Source organism: Mustela nivalis (genome assembly GCF_964662115.1).
Source record: "Mustela nivalis genome assembly, chromosome: 1".
NCBI classification, from domain to species: Eukaryota; Metazoa; Chordata; class Mammalia; order Carnivora; family Mustelidae; genus Mustela; species Mustela nivalis.
Genome location: NC_139020.1, coordinates 63,075,077 through 63,095,503, shown reverse-complemented (window position 1 = coordinate 63,095,503; position 20,427 = coordinate 63,075,077). Strand labels below are relative to the sequence as shown.

Below are 20,427 nucleotides of genomic sequence, written 5' to 3'. Positions count from 1 at the left end.
AGACATTTCCTTTTTTTTCTGGTTCTGTAAGGTGCTCAGGTTCATCTTGAATATTTATTGACTCAGTTTTATACTGGTTATATCAGAAATAAGTGAGATATAAAGAATGGGTTCACTGGATTCAAAAGAATATAGTTTTGCATATCATTTTTCTGTGTCTGTGTATCTGTATGAGGTTGTTGGAGCAGAACATATGCAAAGGTTTTTGAACAGTGCCTGGAATGTGGTAAATACTTGAAAAATTTTAGCTTCTGCTGTATCATCATCACGTTTTTCTTATTTTTTTATTTTTTATTTTTTTTATTTTTATTTTTTTTTAAAGATTTTATTTATTTATTTGACAGAGAGAAATCACAAGTAGGCAGAGAGGCAGGCAGAGAGAGAGGAGGAAGCAGGCTCCCTGCTGAGCAGAGAGCCCGATGCGGGACTCCATCCCAAGACCCTGAGATCATGACCTGAGCCGAAGGCAGCGGCTTAACCACTGAGCCACCCAGGCGCCCTTTTTTTATTTTTTTTAAAAGATTTTATTTATTTATTTGACAGAGAGAGATCACAAATAGACTGAGAGGCAGGCAGAGAGAGAGAGAGGGAAGCAGGCTCCCTGCTGAGCAGAGAGCCCAATGCCGGACTCAATCCCAGGACCTGCATGCTGGTTGAGGGAGGGTGTGCAAGGATTCATGGCAGAAACTGGGTCATGATGATTAGCAACCTTCATTAACTCTGGGGGTTTCCTCATTTCTTAAATAGTAACCCTATGTTATACCCAACCTCTATGTACAAAGCTACTTAAAATATAAATCTTCTATCAATTTCTATCAAGAAATTCTATCAGTTTCTATCAAAATCTTCTATAAATCTAGGTTAGCAGCACCCTGAAAGTCCTGTTTATAAGGTGTATGCTCTAGACAAGTAGATACTGACACTAGGTTGAATGTGAGAAGAAACGGAAAGGAAAAGCAATGCTGTACTAATGAACTGAGATTAGGATTTTCTTTTCTTTCACATGTCACGTTTAAGGCTTAAGCATCTCTGATCTAGCAAGAGATCAGAAGCTCTTTGAGAGAAAGAGGTTTCGCGAGGTCACCTGTCTCTACTTGGACACTTCTAATGCAAGAGAAATGATCAGGAGACAGTTGACAGGCAGCCCAGGTCTGGCAGACAGCTACATTGTTTTTCTCATAATTTGAAGGCATCATGGCCACAGTTTACCACTGGCTAAGCTCAGCCCTAGGTGGTGACAGCTTTACAGAGGGCTCATGAGGAATGTGTTAAGAGCTAGATTCCCATTGAGCAGTAAGCCCCACCCCCACCCCAGTTCAGTGTTTTCCTCTCTTCTGGGTCCTACTCTGGCCAATGCCAAGCTCCTGGCTCCTCCTTCAGTGTAACCTCTCTTCTGCTTTGGCAACAAGATGTGCCTTATGGGATTTGTTTCCATAGAGCCCCAGTAAGCTTTTGATGGTCGTTGAGGCTGGTATTAAAAAGAAACAGAACAAAAGAAAAAAGAAAGAAGAAAAGAAGGGATAAAGAAAGATGAGAAAGGAGTGGCCTATTTGTGTAATTGTTCCTGATTAACTTATTAAAATATCAAAGATAGAAGATTGTAGGAGTGAATCGATAGCTTGCAGTCAAGTGTACACTTACTATCTCTCCTCTCTTTTCTCTGATTCTTTCTTTCCTAGAACTATAGAAATATAAAGAGCTAAAAATAATCCAGAAGACTATTCAAAGCCATTGTTTTTTAATAGATAAAGACTTGCTTCCTAAGTAACTGAACTCAAGCCCATATTTTTGGATTCCTACTCTACTGTCTGGGGATGCCCTCCTCATAGTCTTCTGTGTCCTTCCCTGTCTGCCTTCTCATTTTATCATCATTCCCAACCACATGCAGGGGTAGTCTTATATCTGTTACTGTTTCTGCTATATTTGCAACTTAACTTACCGATGAAAACATGGAGCCTCACTGATTTCTGGCAGAGCCCTGCCTCATGTGCTGATGGAAACTCACTGGCACTGGGCACCTGTCCAACAGCAGGTGCCTTGCTCAGTGAACAGCTCTGTAGCTGTGTCTCTGAGGAAGCAGGTTGAAGTCCAACATTGTCTTCCTGCTGCTTTGAGGTTATGATCTACCACCAGCATTTCTCTCATCTGGTGAAAGGAAGGGAGTTATCCCTGCCAAGGTTAGGAACACTAGACACGGGAGGTGGCTATAGGGAGCATCTGTGACAGCTTAAGGATTCTTCGCTTGATCGATGGGTAAGAAGATAAGATGGGACACTGGAGTTTGTTTACATAGAACTGTTTTCCATGAACCTGAGTGGGTTGACCTTCAGGTCAAGAAATACCTATGTTTTCTCAAGTTGAGAGTAAACTACAAGGTGAGGCTCAGAGGACCTGGATTTACATCATTCTGGGGCTCTTTGTGAAAATCATTCTTGTTTAATAATACACATTCACTCTCTTTCATCACATACACTGTAGATACATATAGAATATTTGTGGCAGTTTTAGAAGAGCAAATGGAAGGTAATGAAAATAGGACTTAGAGTGTATAAAATGTGTAATGTTTCAAAGTTAATAAAAGATTATAGACACGAAAGGGAATGGTAGGATATACCATGAGATGGATTTCACAAAGGCTGGAAAATGAAGATGTGTGTAAAGGCAATGAAGAAAATTGTTTTGAGAGAACCTAAGGGTTTGGGTAGGAGTCTAATGAAAAGAACGACATGATTGGGTGAGGTTTGTTCTCCTAGACTGGTGAGCTAAAGAAACTACTCTTTATGAAGGCAGTGATTTGATTTAAAAATATTTAGGAATATTAATCTGGCTGTATGTAAATGATGCTTCTGAAAGACTAACGGTAAGAGACAGGGGATTCAATTAGAAAATTCTGTCAGTTGTTTGAAGATAAGAAGCTTTAGATCCTAAATTAAGGTGGCAGCACTGAGAAAGGAAAACAAGGATGGGTAGAAGGATGGTGGAAGAAATACTGCACAGAAACAAAGAAGCACCTCGAGATAAATTTACTTTGTGGGGCCACAGGGAAGGAGGTAAGTGTGATGCAGAAGTTAGATGTGACTGCAACCTAATTCTCCCAGTTGTGTCAAAAGGGGTGAGAGTGTGGTATGATCAACTCAGAGGTCCTGACCTTGGCTGATCAGGAAAATGGTGACGTAAGTAACAGTATGAAAAAAAGCCGAGTGGTGATATATTATAGTACAAGAGAGATGGTGGATAATAAGCTGTGCATAATAGCAGAATATGAACTAGAAGCTCTAGGAACTATAGGACCAGTGCTCAGAAAAAGGTGGCAGGCCAGAGTAATTTACATACAGGTAGAAGTTATGGGTTGGGATATCAAAAATCAGATGTGTGTAGGGTAAAGAGCAGAGGACCAAGAAATGAGCCTATGTTACACCCTCCTTCAGAGGTCAGGAGGAAAAAAAAATGAAGTTTTCAGAGATGGAACTGTCTACGAAATGGAAGGAAAATAAGAATCTCATTCTGCTAAGGATAGAATCTGAATAACAAGAGGTTAAGAGAAAGTGGGTGCAAAAATGAAGGCTACAACTATAGGCTTATTTCAAGAGCAGAAAACTAATTACATCCACAGTGATGCATGTAAAACCCTCCTATTTGGGAATGAGGCTTGGGCTGCCCTCTTATTTCAGATCCTATCCCATGTTTACTTCAGTTTTAATTTGCATGCAATACTTAGTATTGTCTAAGATTTGACAGATAATCCAATTTGTATTACTCTGTATCCTAGGAAATAGACTGAGTGACTCCAGAAGGCTTCAAATAATTTTCTGCCCCAACAGATTTGCTTCAGGGCCTGACTCTTCTGGATTTTCTGAGCTGGACCCTGCCTCTGAGCTGTGTTTGGTTTCCCTCAGCTGTAGCTGCCATATGAAGCCCACCAAGCTTCCTCCTATTTTTCCTCCAATGGGTCTTCTTTCTCTCACTGTGCATTAAATCTCCTTTACTTCTCCCTGTGTCTGCAAAACTGTTCTTGTACTTGCCTCCTCATTCATCCCTTAAGAAACAGGGATATTAATATATTTCTTTATAATATTGTAAGAGCAATTCTTTGTATTTTAATAGCTTTTCTAGTTATTTAAGCGCTAGTGTGTATTTATCTCATTTGGCATTCAGGACAACCTGGAAGCTGAGTCAGCCAAACAATGATGTCTGTTGCAGGTAAGGGAAACAATGACCTAGGGAAAGTTGTCTCATGAATGTGTGTTGGAGCCAGGCTCACATTTTCACTTTCTGACTTCTCCCCCAGTCCTCTCGTCTTGCATATAACCTCTCCCATGAAAAATCCCACAGGTCTTTCTGTCTCTATGTAAAGTGTTTTAAGAGCACTGGCTCTAGAGGCACACCAACTAGGTCGGCTGTTTGGGCTTCATAGAGGCTAGAGTCTGTCTCATCACCTGTAAAATATTAGGAATAGTAGTACCTTCTATAGTGTTGCTGTGGAAATCAAATAAAATGATGTTATAGAGACTGTATAGGGACCACTCCACAACAACAAAATTATTTCTTTAAGGTTTATAATAATATTTGATGGTGAGCTACCCTTTACAATATTTTCCCCTGAAATTCACATAGCCTGCCCTTGGATGCCCTTTTGCAGTCAGGTGGATTTGCATTTGGAGGAGATAAATCATGCTTTCAGAGACAAATAATTTCTCTACAGTTATTGGAACTGAAACAATAAATTCAGGTAAATCAAGAAACAGTGGTACTATTGATTAAATAATTCTTGGTTAAAACAAGTTTATTTTAGTCTAGAGGTTAGAGTTTTCATTCTTGCTTTGCCTTTTTTCCCTGTCTTTCTTCCTCCTTTCATTCCTTTTTAAGCCATGGCCCCTCGTGGTGTAGTTATTGCCTCTCACTGTCAGATCTCAAAGCCAGAGCGGACCACAGAGACGTGGAGAGGGACGGATGGAAATCTCACTCAAACACATACACTTCCATTAATTACTGGCATTACTGGTAAAGAAAGGAAAGTCAGAAATTACAGGAGGTAAAGCAACTTCTGCTTTGAATGTTCGGCTTTTTTCTCTATGATTACTGCTTGAAGTTCCTTTACTTCCAGAGGCAGGACGAGTGGGACAGGAGACTCGGTGGGGTTTGGCATCTTTAGGAGACACCAGACTCAAAAATTCCCACTGGTTCCAGTGTATAACCGGAGTGTGTATAACCACCTTCCTCAGAAAGACGCCCTGGTTGAAGGTTCCGGTAGGATGGTGTCTGGTAGACAGGGTCAGACAAAGCTGAGAATTAGTCCCGAGTTCTAATCAGGGAAGCGCTATAAGGAGTTCTTTTTGCAATAAAGAATGTCTTCTGGGGCACCTGGGTGGCTCAGTGGGTTAAGCCGCTGCCTTCGCTCAGGTCATGATCTCAGGGTCCTGGGATCGAGTCCCGCATTGGGCTCTCTGCTCAGCTGGGGACCTGATTCCCTCTCTCTCTCTCTCTCTCTCTCTCTCTGCCTGCCTCTCCATCTACTTGTGATCTCTCTCTGTCAAATAAATAAATAAAATCTTAAAAAAATAAAAAAAAGAATGTCTTCTGAGGTGAGTCGATGAGGCATTCATTCAGGAAGGAAAACACCTCTAACCTGTAGGAGTCGCTGAATGTTTAAAGGATTAATTGATAGATGTATACATACAAGGAATTTTAGGTTTTTGTTTCTTGTCATGCCTGGCAAAAGCCAGATCATGGTATATTTGTAAAGGTTTCATATCTGATTAAAAAAAACTTAGGCTAGCAATACCTAACAGGTAAGAGCCGCTGGCGGTGACTAAAGTCAACTAACTCTGGCCTCGTAGGTTTCTTCTACTTACAAGTTAGCTCAAGTTCTTTGCATCTGACCCTCTAGGTTCCTAACATTTCACCTGCAAAGTTAGGAGCTAGATGGACCGCTTGGGAGTGCCCAGAGATTATCGTAAACAATGACTGAGGAGGACTATTTAAGGAGTTCCTACAGAGCACTGAGGCACTGCCCCACCCCTTTTTAAATGGAAAAACAATTATTTTAAATGGAAAGACAATCTTGGCCTGAGGGAACTCATCTTTCCATATGGGAGAAGATGGGAGATAGAAAATATACAGAGATGACAGTATCAGAGAAAATGTACTTTTTATTTTTTTTTAAAGATTTTTATTTTTTTGACACAGAGAGTGAGAGACATAAGCAGGCAGAGAAGTAGAGGGAGAGGGAGAAACAGGCTCCCCAGTGAGCAGGGAGCCTGATGCGGGGCTTGATCCAGGACCCTGGGATCATGACCTGAGCTAAAGGCAGTTGCTTAACCAACTGAGCCACCCAGGTGCCCCGAGAAAATGTACTTTAAAGTTGGAAGGAGAAAGAAAAAAGTCAGATCTCCAAACATTGTGAAGTCAAGTCATGTGGCTTTGTAGGTTGTTTGTGTCATGCTCCTCTGTTCATTTACTGAGCAGGCCTGGGAGCACAGTGCGTTGGGCCCTAATGGGAGCTGGAGGGAACCAAGAGAGTGGCTGCCTTGGGAGAGTTTTCCTGGTATTGTTGTTTTCGAATCAAAGGGTGGTTGACCCAAAGGCAGCTTGAGACAGCAGAGAGTTCAGACCTCTTCATTTCCCAGATGACTCAACTGAGCCACAGGAAGGTGATATGAGTTGCACCTGTTTTTTACTTTTTTAGCAAATCTGCTAGTTGCCAAATCAAGACTGAAAACCTGGCAGTCCACATAACTCTGAGTTCATTGCTCTTTTGACTTACCTCTCACTTCCTATGTCTGAGGTGTGGATAGATTTTTTTTGTTTTTTTTTCAATGGACATGAGTTATTGTTACATTTTGGATATTGAGAATGGTGCTGTTATAAATACCTTTTTTTAAAATTGAGTTTCATTGGTTTTTTTTTTGATGTGTTCCCAGATTCATTGTTTACATATAACACCCAGTGCTCCATGCTGTACATGCCCTCCTTAATACCAAATACCAGGCTCAACCATTCCCCTACTCCCTCCCCTCTGAAACTTTTAGTCTGTTTCCCAAAGTCCATAGTTTCCCATGGTTTGTCTCCGACTCCGATCCTCCTCTGACTTTATTGTTCCCTTCCTTCTCCTCCATGCTATTCCTTTTGTTCCACATATAGTGAGACAATTACCATATGGTTTCACCCATATGTGGATAGGTTTTTCTGTTCTAAATTCCTTTCAGAGTTATTATTCTTTTTTCTCCAGGTAGGGAACACAGAAGTAAGTATTTAATTCCACTCAGACTTTCCTGTCACTAATTCAATGCCTTTCATCACTTCCATCCTGTGCCCAAATTTTATAGTGCTTATGCTATGGTGTTCATGGAAACTAGTCTTACAGTTGTGCGGTCTGCTGGAGAAACTCTGATGGCGCCTTTGCTTTGGGGGAGGATTTTAGGATTGTGTGTATTTGCTTCAGAGGTCACTGTGTTAATGAAAAAAGGTCCCTGACCTAGGAAATCCCCTTTGAGGTTTGTGTACACTGGCCAAATGTTCCCTCAGGGCCACCTGGAACATTTCTGGGGTGTATACACTTAGCACAACTCCTCCTCCTCTTTGGGACACCAGATGCCCAGGCCCTTGACCAAACATATTTTTAAGTCATAGGTTTTGTGTCAGTTGAAGTTTTGCCATTCTCCTCATATATCCTTCCACAATTTTAGTCATTTATTAGAATTTGAATCACTTGATTTTATTGGACATATATATTTTTTCTTTTGTCAGTTATCTGGAGACAAATATATTGCAAATATTGCATGAGCACTCTTATATACTACTTTGGTGTTGATCCCTTAAAATTCGCAAAGCTGTGATTTTGTATAGCCTTTGAAACTGGAGAGGCATAAGCTTGTATTCTTCATGGGGGCACCGTGAGGTTATTTGGTAATGATATAGTCAGTAAATTGGTGACTGTCATCACAACAATACATTTTATTATTCTTTTTATCTCTTATAAATTCATTACTCAATTTGGGACCCAGTTGGTTAAGTGTACAACAGTTTACCATTCAAATCAAAATGTTCCTAATTATCACATTCCATAACATCATGAAGTGTGATTCTCACTTCTGAAGTATGTTAGGAACTCAGGTATACATTCATATTCGTTGTCTAGTATAATATTACAAAATAATATGGGATATCATTTAATGTATTCAGTCATTTTATGGTGGGTGAAAAAATACAACTTTGAAGTTCAGGCGTACTTTGTTCCTCTTCCCTGTGAGTAGCATACTGAGATAAGGTGAATGTCAGATCCATGTTTGTTTGTTTGTTTGATTACCTGTGGTTTCTGGATGTCCATACCAACCTTGTGGTATGTTCTGAATATATATGAGTTTGATGTTTTTCCCTGTGGTAAATATATCCAGGATTGAGTGGCTCAACCACAGTGTTGCTATGAGGGAAAACCAATAAAAGTGGGCAGTACCTTAGATAAAGCTTATAGAGATCCTATCACAAGTTGTAGGCAAGTAAGTGGAAGAAGAAAGCATTGATTTAAGTCAGAGTACTGAGAAATGACCTTCGAAAGATGGTTAAATATTACTGTGTCTGGGGAAATATTTGAGTAGCCTGAGACTTGGGCAGAGCCTCTTCCATGTCTTAGTCACTGCTGTATTGTTGCCCATCATTTGTACAACCTGAGAATTTGAGAATAATCAGTGGACCCCGTTTCCTTCATCTGCCTCATTTTTTGTCATCTTAGCCAAAGTACTATAAGATTTTCAGAATTTTCACAATTATCATAAAAGTTCATTTCAAAAGGGTCTTCTAAATGAATGAACTTAAAAAAAAAAAAAAGTCACTGAATATAACCTCAAAGCACACTGAATGAGAGCATGATGGGTCAGGATTTCTCATTTCTCATTCAGAGAATATTGTAAAAACAGCTCCAGAGCCCCTGGCGGTGGTCTTCAGACTTCAGACCATTCACAGGCCATTGCCTGCAACATTCATTCCCTTTCTCACGCCACTCTGGTTCTGGGTTCCTTGAAATGGATCTTCTACAGGTTGTGCAGAAGGAAGAGGAGGGAGAGGTCTGATAGGCAGAGTAGAGGAGCAGATGATGATAAAGGAAGTTATCTTGAAGGGAGGAGTCACAGTGAAGGTGGTGGTGATAGGGATAATGCCAGAGAAGATGAGGAAGGGGAAGAGGGAAGGAGAGTATGTCCTAGTTCAAGCTGATTTAACTGGCAAGAAGAGGGAAATTGTTACCATTACTGTATAAATTCCTTTGTTCAAGTTACATGAATAAATGCAAGCACAGAGTTCCAGAAGTCTGACTCATTCTCAGTGCACCACTAGGTATCCAGGCCTATGCTCATGTCTGGCATTCAGGAAGTCTTGAGCTCTGAATGTGGTTCTATTTCGCAGAATAAGAGAGCAACAATATGAACTGATGTAGTTTGAAAAAAATGCGCACCTAGACTTCAGGAATATCTGGCAATTATTTATGTTACCACTCTTGATAATGTACCAACTAAACAGATTCTTTTAGTATCTACTATGAGCTAGTTATTCTGTTTGCTCCAATTCTCATTTCTTAAAAAAAGAAATACAACTGTCTGAACTTTAGTTTAAGAGTTCTCATGTTGAAAAGAATGCCATCATTGATTCCTTATCAAAAAATAATATAAAAATAGGGGTGCCTGGGTGGCTCAGTGGGGTAAAGCCTCTGCCTTTGGCTCAGGTCATGACCCTGGGGTCCTGGGATTGAGCCCCACATCGGACTCTCTGCTCAGCGGGGAGCCTGCTTCCTCCTCTCTCTCTGCCTGCCTCTCCACCTACCTGTGATCTCTGTCTGTCAAAAAAATAAATAAAATTATTTTTTAAATAAAATTAATAAAAATAAAAAATAAAAATAAAAATGATTAAATAATAAATATAAATAAATAAATGGGCAATAAATAAATAAATAAATAAATAAAATTTATTTTTGAATAAAATACAAAAATTTAGAAAATTTAAAAAATAAAATAATACAAAAATATGCAAGAGAAGTACAGTTGATATCACTGTGTTTATATGGGTACACTTATTGGTACTGAGAAACGAGAATAAAATATATTCTGGATAGATTACATGTTGGCCAGCTTCTGGTGCTCCTTATTTTTCGAATTGTTAAGTTTGTACGGACAGGTTTTGATGTAAGATAAAGCTAAATTCTGAGAACAAGTTTTGGCCTAAAATTAACCTGAATTCTGTCATCGTGAGCCATATTATGGGAGAGTTCTGCCATTTGTACGAACACAAGGAGTTCAATTCACGTTGAAGGTAGAGTGGAGTCTATCCATGTATCCTCATCATTACTTAAGGTTATATGCCCTGGGCTGGCTTTTCTGGGCCAGCTGCTGTACTCCCCTCTTAATCTTGTCTCTGGCTTCATACTAGAGTCTGAAATAAGAAGTCAAGGAAGAGTTGGAAAAATATTTGAGAACTCTCGGGAGTATTTACTCAGGTATCTCCCAATCCAACACATTTTTTCTGTAAACTTCACAACGCCAGTTAAGTTTTGTGCAATATGGTTCCCTATTTAGACCATGAGGTGTTTGCAGCAAGTGATGACTGTGGACCCATCCTGTGCTGGCCTGCAAGGTGGCTTTCACAGTTAAAGCGACTGCTGCAATTCACTCTCGACAGATTACAGAATACTGTGCAACTTGGTGAGATGCGAACCTCAACGGACACTTTCTCACCACCTAAATTAGTGGGTCCCATGTCTCTTGTTCACCATCACTCTCAATTATCCTCCTTAATTATGCTGTGCCTCACCAAGACTGTCACAACTTAGCAGATTCCCTGCCCTTATTTTGAAGGTGCTGTCATCCAAGAGCATCTGCTGACCTTTAGCTGCTAACTCATAGGCAATATTTGTAAATAATTTTTAGGTAGTTAATTTCTCCAGTGTCCGCAGTTGTTGTTCTACTCTGCCTTGCAATTTCTACATTGCCTTTCAGTCACCAGTAATTTTCTTGCAATCTAAAAGCAATACTTAGCCCTAGGAGGCTCTGCTCGGACAGCTAGCTAGATCATTCTCTGTTAGCTAGCTGATTTAGTGCAGTGATGATGGATGGGTCAGGCCAGTAGTAAAAATGAATAAAGACAAACAGAGGTGATAGGATGAGTCCTTTTTTTTCTTTTATCCTTAAAAACAAAATCTGTATTTCCTCCTTTCCTTGAATGCATGCATGATGTAGTGACTCACTTCCTAAGAATAGAATGTGGAGAGGGGAGTGCCTGGGTGGCTCAGTGGGTTAAAGCCTCTGCCTTCAGCTCAGGTCATGATCTCAGGGTCCTGGGATCAAGACCCATGTAGATCTCTCTGTTCAGCAGGGAGCCTGCTTCCCCCTCTCTCTGCCTGCCTCTCTGCCTACTTGTGACCTCTCTCTCTGTCAAATAAATAAAAAATCTTAAAAAAAAAAAAAAAGAATGTGGAGAGGGAAAATAGTAACTTGACCATGGATAAATATAGCAAATATTACTTTAATCAGATTAGTGGTATCTTATGTTTATATCATGTAGCTCTGGTATGATATGTTGAGGAGGGACTTGTGCTGATCTGATATTCTTCCCCCAAACCTAAAACCCCAGCAGAATCTTGAGGACACAAAGACATCAGGGAAACCCAATTTGAGGATCTTCTACAAAATAGCTGACTAGTATTCTTCTAAACTGTTAGGGGCATGCAAAAACAAGGAAAATCTGAAAAGCAATCACAAATAGAGACTAAGGAGACATGTGACTAAATTCAAAATTGGTAAAACATGAGTAAAGTCTGCATTTTAGTCAGTAGTAATGTACCACCTTGATAATGTAAGATGTTAACATTGTAAGAAATTGGGTGGCAGTATACAGAAATCTTGTTTAGGACTTCCCAAGCTTGTGTCCATTGTAGAAAGACAAAGTCACTTGGGCTTTATGGGCCTCTATTGGTTTTCCGGCCTTATGGTAACAAAGCACTATAAACTGAGTGGCTTAAACAGCAGGAATGTATTGTCTTCTGATAAGGCCAGAATTCCAGGATTGAGGTGTGGGCACATTTGGCCTCTTCCCAGCACCAGGGTAGAGAGGGGGTTAGTGGGGGAGGGGAAGAGTCTTGTAGGCTTCTCTCCATGGCTTCACATCGCCTTGTCTCTGGGCCTGTGTCTGTATCCAGTCAGTCCTATAGGATTAGGGGCTCATGACCTCATTTGAACTTGATGACTTCTGTGGAGACCTTACTTCCAAATACATTCACATTCTGAGGTATTATTATTTAGGACCCCCACACACCTTTTCTGGGAGGACGTTGTTCACCCTGTCGCAGTGCCTGAGTGCCTTTCTCATCTTGAAGGTACCTTTGGCCTCTCCCTGCTTCATCCCTCACATCCAATAGGCAACCGAGGCACACTGCTTTGACGTACCACGCATTCATTGCTCCGACTCATGTGCTTCTCTTCTTCTGTGCCCTCCCCATGACCACCCCCCTCCAAACTACTGTCCTAGCTCATCTGGGCCAGGGGGAAAACCTCTACCCTGATCACCCAGATTCTATTTATGCCGCTTTCCTATCCGCTCTGCATGTTGCCAGTAAAAAAGTCTTTTTACAGTGTAGATCACCTATGCTTACCGACCTTGTATGTCTTCCCCTTGTTCTGAGAATAAAGACTAAAGTCTCTGTCACAGCCTCAGATCCCTGTATGACCTGCTAACCTCTGAGCTATACCATAAACCATTTTCTGCCTCCGTCTCTCTGCTCAGCTTGCACCAGCCAACTAGCAAACGGACTTTTAATTCAGAGCATTTGTCACATTTTGATATTTAACCTTTTTGCAATTATTGTATTAATAACCCATCTCCCCCATTGGATTATAGGATACACGCAGCAGGAGCCACATCTGTTTCCTGTCTGTCTTATGTGCAGCACCTAGCATAATGCTTAGCTTCTTGATGGCTCTCAGATTCTTAAATTAACTAATGTATCTCTGGATTTATTTTCAATTTATATCATTCAGTTTGATACTTTATCCCTTTTGCTGGTCTCTTATGATGTTGCTACTTGATACATTTGCAAACAATATTTAGTTCACATTATAGTTGATGTACAATGTCAAATCAATCATACTTACTGTGGAAAAAGATAGAATAATCCTTTTTGTGACTTTCCAAGTTAGTGATAACAGAACAAATTTAATTTGGTAGTCTAAACAGAAATTTAAACTTAGTAACTATCCATATTTTAAAATTAATATCTATAAAACTTATTAGAATTTCTAAACATTTAGAGAAATCGGCCTAAAGCTGTGTATCTAAGTATATTGAAAGTATACTGAGATTATATGTGACTGAGTACAAACTTTCTATTTATTACCAATTCTGAAATATGTTTATGGAAGATGTTCTTCTAGCCTTTCCCTCACATCATGGAAGGAGCTCCAGACATTTTTAGAATACTCATTAGTATTTGCAGCACCAACAAATCCCTTGTGGCGAATGTGTCCGAGAGGTTTCCCATCCCGGGTGAACTGTAACCAAGCATGGAGATGCTCTCCACTCCGTGGTTTATGGGTTGTGTCTCTTGAAAGATAACGGCCACTTCTCCAGACAGCTCAGAGGGCAAAGATGTTCATGAAATTTTAATTTCTATAGGACTCTAGGGTTTGATTACAGCAAGTGCTTATATTACATACAACACTGTGTGTTTTGTGTATATACAGGATGGAGGGAAAGAGAAGCCTGGCTGCTCATGGAGAAAAATTTACTCAAACTAAAATTCAGTATGCCAGAATGAGAACTGGAGATAAATAAATATCCTTAACATTTATTGTATTAATTCGATACATATGAAATGAACACAGTGTGTTGGTTCTGTGCTCCATCAGGGGTATAAAACTATGGTTAAGGTGGACAAGTCTTCTGCTCTCACAGAGCTTATATTCTAATCTCGCAACTCGGTGTCTATCAGTCAAGTTTACCAGGAGTTATTTTTGGCTTAATGGCAATTTCAGAGATATCAGTAAAGTTCTTTGCTCTTGCTTAAAGCTTTGCATCTTTAGCTGTGTGCTTAAAATCAACCCTGTCTTGCAAGTAACCTCTGTGTCCAGTAGGAGACTAGTCCTGCACACTCAGGACACCATGCCCAGGTCAACCAGAGTGACTTGTTCTTTGGGCATCTAAGCAAGAGAGAACCCAAGCAGTCATGACTGCCTCTTGCATTGTTTCAATGGAATTGCTCACTCTTTGGCAGGATATGTGGCCTTCTATATTGAAATGTTATTGCATTACAGAAGCTATTCCCTTACTAAGGCCTCAGTGAGCCTAGTCCCTAATGCTTGCATTGGCCACATATGGAGGAATCAGGGGAGAGAGGTAAACAAAAGTAGAGCAGATGGCCACCAGGAAGACTGGGGTAGGGGCTTTGTGGAAAAAGACTGATACTCTTAATCCTATTGTCTCTCAAATGATTACTTTTTATATATCACTTTTTTATATACAATTCTTAACCTTCTAATACGAAACAGGTTAGATGAGCTTCCTAGATGAGGAATGAACACTTTATAGCAAAAATAAGACTCCATGCAGAGTCTACCATTCCTCTTTGGAGAAGGCTTATCCTACCCTACCACACTCCTCCCCCGAGCCTTACATGAAGGCTTGTGGTCAGGGCTGACCTAAGCCAGCATTCTCCGTGTTCTAGACATCTGGCGCCTCCCTCTCTTCTACTCTCCTCTGACCATGGCCTTCCCTCTGCACCAGATTCTACCCTTTGTTCCCATGTCTTCATCCTAGTTAGGGAATCTCTTCAGACACAACCAATCAAAGGAAATCATACTCGATGTCAAGTATGCAAATATTTGGGAATCTTTACCATCTTGTCAAAATACTCTCTTATATGTCATGCTTGATCTTTACGTTTAAAAGTGGAAGACTATAGGGGCGCCTGGGTGGCTCAGTGGATTAAGCTGCTGCCTTCGGCTCAGGTCATGATCTCAGTGTCCTGGGATCGAGTCCCGCATCGGGCTCTCTGCTCAGTGGGGAGCCTGCTTCCCCTTCTCTCTCTGCCTAGCTCTCTGCCTACTTGTGATCTCTCTCTGTCAAATAAATAAATAAAATCTTTAAAAAAATATTAAAAAAAAATAAAAGTGGAAGACTATATTACATCCCCTATAGTTTCTTTTTTTTTTCTAGATTTTATTTATTTGACAGAGAGAGATCACAAGTAGACAGAGAGGCAAGCAGAGAGAGAGAGAGGGAGGGAGGGAGGAGGAAACAGGCTCCCTACCTAGCAGAGAGCCTGATGCAGGTCTCGATCCCAGGACCCTGAGATCATGACCTGAGCTGAAGGCAGAGGCTTAACCCACTGAGCCACCCAGGCAGATTCTCCCCTATAGTTTCTTGATACCTAGCATGATCCTAGACATGTCAGTGCTTACAGTCTTCTTGGAGGACTCCAAAGGAGGGAAAAGTGTAACTTCTTTCAATAGCTAAAATCCAGTTGAACCCCTTATGTTAACCTCACATTAAAGGAGGAGTTAGGGGAATAACTTTATATTTTTAGAGCACATGATTCTCTGGACTCACCTCCCAAGTTTTGGCCTAAGTCTCTAAGAAACTAAACAATACCTAGCATGCCACATTTTGTTTGTCAGCCTGTGTGCTTTGTGTTTGCAAGAGGAACCTGCCACAGAGCCCAGGATCCACCTTGCCAAACTGTGATACTCTTCAGTCGGCAGGATATGACTAGGTGACTTTTAGAGGTAACGCTAAGTGGCAAGACACCCATTTACGTAGAGATGAGCTAGAAAAAGAACCTTGCTTAATTTTTATTAGACACTATTTAGAGGTTGCTATGTTTGCACAAGCTATTCCTCAGAAATAATTTACTCTAACCCTAACCCTGCTCTTCAGGATGGCGTGCTTATGCATAACAGCTGCAGAATATAGGCCGTTGTCTTTAATTCAATGACACTTAGCAGATTCCCTCCATCTGACACGTATAACACGGCTTTTCTGTTTCCTTCCTTTGACAGAAATGAATTCCAGCCAAAAAAGTAGAAACGAAAATAGCAAAATAAAAATATTTTTGAAGTGGAACCATTTCAAAACTGGGCACATGGATGAGAGATGAAAAATGAAGGCTGTTCAAATACGTTCTGACCTACAACCTTTAAAATAACTTCTAGCTCTTTCAGTGGGAGGGAGGACATGATTTTTCTGGAATTTGGTATAGGAAAAGGGGTTCATAGGGAGAGGTAACCTCTTGGCCCTCAGGGCCTTGATGGATTCCTCCTGGCCAAAGCAGAGTGCTGACATCAGACCCGTGAAGAGGAGAATGAGCAGGGTGAGGAAAGAAAGCATGAAGGCCCCCAGGGAGCTGCCCCACACAGTGTTAAGCTAAAAAGCAAGGAGCCAGGAACACAGTAGACAACCTTCCAGGCCTCCAGCAATCCAGGGAAAATGGAAAGTAGAGGGAGTATTTCCTCACCTTTGTAATCTCCAAGATGCAGATTATTTGCTTATGGGTTAAAAGAGCTAAAAACCTAAACTGCAAGTGGCCACTTAGGAGCCAGTGGGCACCTTTTACTTCTCTGAAACTCCATTCTCTTAGCTACAAGCTCTGCATTCCTAGGGGTCAGTGATTACAAGTCAAAGTCCTGTTTCCTTTGGTCCTTAGTGTTTTAGTTATTGAATCATGTGCAAAGTTTAAAAAAAAAAATCAGATTTGTATTTAGCTTTCCTTGATGATAATCATGGGTCAAGTAATTTCTTTTTTTAAAGATTTTATTTATTTATTTGACAGAGATCACAAGTAGACAGAGAGGCAGGCAGCAAGAGAGGGGGAAAGCAGGCTCCCCTCTGAGCAGAGAGCCCAATGTGGGACTTGATCCCAGGACCCTGAGGTCATGACCTGAGCCAAAGGCAGAGGCTTAACCTACTGAGCCACCCAGGTGCCCCGGGTCATGTAATTTTTAGTGGTTGGTTACCAGGCTGGACCTGATGAAAAGCTGAGCCTGTTAGAATGTTAATCCTTTGCCAGATTCATCCAGGTCAGTTGTCTCCACCAGCCCATTTCACAAAGTCAGGTTATTAGCTGCCCTTCCCTGGCATTTGGGTTGCTAATACCTCATGGGATTACCAATACCACTTCTGGCTGTAACAACTGTTGTCCTTTGATACTGATGCGGTCTTCCTGCTATGCAGCTACTTATAATCCCATTAACATGTGTCCTCTGATAGATGGCCTATTCAGTTTGTAAACTTCTGGGTTGCAAGGACATTGTAAATTTGTTCTGTGCCACATACATCATAATGCCTTCTATCAGTGCTTTTTCCATGATTTCCATGCGCGTGTTTATTTTCTTCTTGTCTTTTTTACAAGATCATCTTCAGCAGCTGTGACAACCCTATGAGCAGCCATTTATCAGTGTTCCTCACCGGCGGTTCCCCACAGCTCGGGGTATCTGAAACCTCCTAGGATGGAGGGTTCTCAGAAACCACAATGAATACGTAACCTACATGTGCACACGTGGTAGGATTTATTAAGATTTAAATTGACCAACTGATTTCATTTAATTCTGCACCCTGGTTCATTTTAATCTATAGGCATATTTGCCTGTGCTAATTTGCATGGCCAATACACAGGTGCACATCCATACATATTTATTTTAAGCAATTTAGAATGTTAATTTTGTAGATATGATAATGCAATTTTAAGTTTAGTAAAATCCTGACATGAAAGTTTGGCAAGGTTGGGAGTCTGTAGTGCTCAGTGATACCTATACACAATTTAACTTAGGAAAAAAAAAAAAAAAAAGCTTTTCAGTTATGCAAAAAATATTATTTATATTACTTTTATTATTTTAGCATGTATACTTTATTATTTTCCACATTGTGATATTTCATTTAATCCTTCCCACAAACTTAAGGAAGTTAGTTTCCAAAAACAGAGAAAGGATAATTTCATTTTTTTAAAAATATTTATTAATTTGTAGAGAAAGCAGGAGTTGCCACAGAAGGAGAGAGAGAAGCAGACTCCCTACTCAGCAGGGAGCCCAACTTAGGGCTTGATCCTATGAACCTGGGATCATGACCTGAGCCAAAGGCAGACACTTAACCAACCGAGCCACTCAGGTGCTGCAAGAGGAGAAAATTTCATCTGGTATGTCTCTGACTTTCTTTATTGATGTTGGACTGCGATGTAGTATAAAACCAATAAAAGGAGTTCTTCCCCAGTGGAAGCAAACTAAGCCTTGGAGCCCTGTTTATTAGGTGTCTCTCTCTCTCCTGCCCACCCCAGGGGCCGGAGGCCCTTCAGTGTGCTCCAGAGCTCTTCAAAAATGAGTTTGAAACCACTTTATCAGACATTCCCTGGTGTTCCTTTAGGCCAGGATTCTGTAAATCTGGAAGTCATTTGCATGCATCTAAGATTTATTTTGTGATGTGCTTCAGTATCAATAAGTTTCTTTAAATATATATTAGCGGCATTTTTCCTGATGACTAAACAAGAAACATTAAATTGTCACAAACTCCTGACACTTTTAAATGTTAGCTGCTAAAATGAAATTTGTCAGTGTTTTTTAAGGATTTTTTTGGGGGGGGGGTGAGGGGATAGTAAAACATATAAATATGATAAATGATCCATGTTCCAGCATAAGTACTAGAGTTCTTGAAGACTAGCTTTCCAAATTTGATCTGAAGGATATTATGTCTTACTTACCTGTTCTACTACTGCTTTTATACTGTCATAAAGACTTAATGACGTCCCATCAAGTCACATTAACATTTCCCTTGGGCTGAGATGATAAGAGACCTACCTAAATCTTTTCGCTTTTTACAATCTCTTCTCAGCAACTAGTCTTATATTTTAGGGCAAGTGAGGAGCCTGTTTGAGGGGTGTGAATGAGCAATAGGTTGACTGTACAATCCAGTATGAAAAGATGAGGGGGAAAGAGCCCTGAGGAAGGTTAAAGAAAGCACTTGGAGGATATCCACACTGAAAATAATGACATCCTGTGTGTCTTCCCAAACTACAGTCAGGTTGTATACTGGTCCAGGAGCCTATGGCTTCTCTCTCCTGACCAAGCTAGAGGTCCCCGAGTCAGGGTGGCAGACAGGATGGAAACCGTGGGATTTCCTGGAGGACATATGTATGAACAAGAGTATCAGTCTAAGATAAAAAACATTCTGCCACACAGTCTTGTTTCCCTCTTTAAAATTGGACATATTAATATTTTATTTTCACCAAGCTGTGGGGAAGTTTTCTATTATTGATGAGATCATGTTTTGTAGAGTTTCAGAATCTCTGGTTTTCCAGCTCTAATATCCTCCCAATATTTTAGAGTAAAGAGAGCTCAGGAAAGGCAGTCTTCCATGATTCCAGGGGCAGCAATAGTGGGAGAACAGACTGCAGGAACGGTTTTTATTTCCATCCTTCCCATCTTTGTAATCCTTCCGTGCTCTTCTCCGCTCTGCCATATCTCCCCTCAGCCGCTTGTCGAATGAAGTTGCATCAGTAAGCCGGTGCAGGGGAAGGTTGCTTTGCAGAGAGATTTCCAGACATTTTGATAGAAGAAAGGGCTGTGGAAGATATAGCCACACTGAGAAGAGCCCTGTGTCCTCTTGGGCTTGCTCTCAGTTGTCTGGAACAATCTATAAAAGAGAGAGAGAGAGAGAGAGGTGAACGGTGCTCTGATCAAGAAACAATCCTATGTCAATCTCTGTGTTTTTTTCACCTCTCTTTCGCTGAAGGAGTATGTCCGAGTGATTGCCTATCATAGATGGATCTAGTTTTGGACATAACCGAAAACAAGCTTGAGGTAGTGATATTGGGTCTTAGGCACTTGTTTCATCATCCAGCCAGTTCAATAACCTCTGTCAGTCCAACAAAGAACAAGGGGAAATCTCCATGGCTTTCCTTTTCCTTTGTGATCGTGTAACACAAGGTACCACTGCTCTTTTGAACCTGTCTATTGCACAAAACCATTTTCTCAAGTAATGTTTTCCAGCCGTCATTCCTGTCCTCATTTTATTATTTCCTAGCTGCTTGGAGTTGGAATATGAACTAGAAAGTAGAGGATTGCGACAGGATGGACTTTGGGTCACTATCTCCGGTCTGGCTGTCTGGCCAGGCAGTGGTGGTCACTGGCAACAGGGAGATAGGCCCTTGTTCTTACTATATTCTCATCTGCATAGCCATTCCTCTCTCTGTCTACCTGTGCCCAGCCATCTTTACTCTGCAGCCACTGGAGGCTGAGGATGTTATGCTGACTGTGTAGTTTGGGGCCCGGGTGCTCTTGTCATCAACTGGTATCCAGAATTGCTGTAAGAAGATGGAAAAGCTCTCCTCTGGGGGGAAAAATAGTAAATGGGAATTTGCCATCTTTTCCTTTGGTTCACCCTGCCCTTATATTTTAGGCTCCATTGTTA

General features: G+C 40.8%; 1 long non-coding RNA gene across 1 annotated transcript in view; it reads left to right on the top strand.

The window, feature by feature from the left end:
- The window catches only part of LOC309853516, a 174,429-nt gene that overhangs the window by 78,001 nt on the left and 76,001 nt on the right, over positions 1-20,427 (top strand). The gene's annotated exons all lie outside the window — the stretch shown is intronic.